The sequence below is a fragment of the Schistocerca piceifrons genome, chromosome 1, assembly GCF_021461385.2.
Source record: "Schistocerca piceifrons isolate TAMUIC-IGC-003096 chromosome 1, iqSchPice1.1, whole genome shotgun sequence".
NCBI lineage: Eukaryota > Metazoa > Arthropoda > Insecta > Orthoptera > Acrididae > Schistocerca > Schistocerca piceifrons.
Window position 1 is genome coordinate 827,641,393 of NC_060138.1, and position 1,299 is coordinate 827,642,691.

A 1,299-nucleotide genomic window follows, 5' to 3' on the forward strand; every position below is an offset into this window, starting at 1 on the left:
TGGAAAAGGCCGGGAGATATGGGAAGATTTCAATTAGATTACGTCATGGTCAGAAAGAGATTCCGAAATCAGATACTGGATTGTAAAGCGTAGACAAGAGCAGATACAGACTCAGATCACAATATAGTTGTGATGAAATGTAGGCTGAAGTTTAAGAAATCAGTCAGGAAGAATCAATACACAATGAAGTCGGATAGCCGGCCGAAGTGGCCGTGCGGTTAAAGGCGCTGCAGTCTGGAACCGCAAGACCGCTACGGTCGCAGGTTCGAATCCTGCCTCGGGCATGGATGTTTGTGATGTCCTTAGGTTAGTTAGGTTTAACTAGTTCTAAGTTCTAGGGGACTAATGACCTCAGCAGTTGAGTCCCATAGTGCTCAAAGCCATTTGAACCATTTTTGAAGTCGGATACGGAAGTACTAAGGAATGACGAGATACGCTTGAAGTTCTCTAAGGCTATAGATACAGCAATAAGGAATAGCTCAGTAGGCAGTACAGTTGAAGAGGAATGGAAATCTCTAAAAAGGGCCATCACAAAAGTTGGAAAGGGAAACATAGGTACAAAGATTGTATCTGCGAAGAAACAATGGGTAACAGAAGAAATATTTCAGTTTATTCATGAGAGGACGAAGTACAAAAACGTTCCAGGAAACTCAGGAATACAGAAATACAAGTCGCTGAGGAATGAAATGAATAGGAAGTGCAGGGAAGCTAAGACGAAATGCCTGCAGGAAAAATGCGAAGACATTGAAAAATAAATGACTGTAGACTCAGCATTCAGAAAAGTCAAAACAACATTCGGTGACATTAAAAGCAAGGACGGTAACATAAAGAATGCAGCGGGAATTTCACTGTTAAATGCAGAGTAGAGTGCGGATGGGTGGAAAGAATACATTGAAAACCTCTATGAGAGCGAAGATTTGTCTCACGTGAGGGATTGATTACATTCCATGAGAATTTCTAAAATCATTGGGGGGAGTGGCAACAAAACGACTATCCACGTTGGTGTGTAGCATATCTGAGTCTGGCGACATACCATTTGACTCTCGGAAAAGCATTATACACACAATTCCGAAGCCGGCAAGAGCTGACAAGTGAGAGAATTATCGCACAGTCAGCTTAACAGCTCATGCATCCAAGTTGATTATAAGAATAATGTACAGAAGAATGAAAAAGAAAATTGAGAATGCGCTAGATGACGAGCAGTTTGGCTTTAAGAAAAGTAAAAGCCCGAGAGAGGCCATTCTGACATTGCGGTTAATAATGGAAGCAAGGCTAAAGAAAAATCAAGACACGTTCATC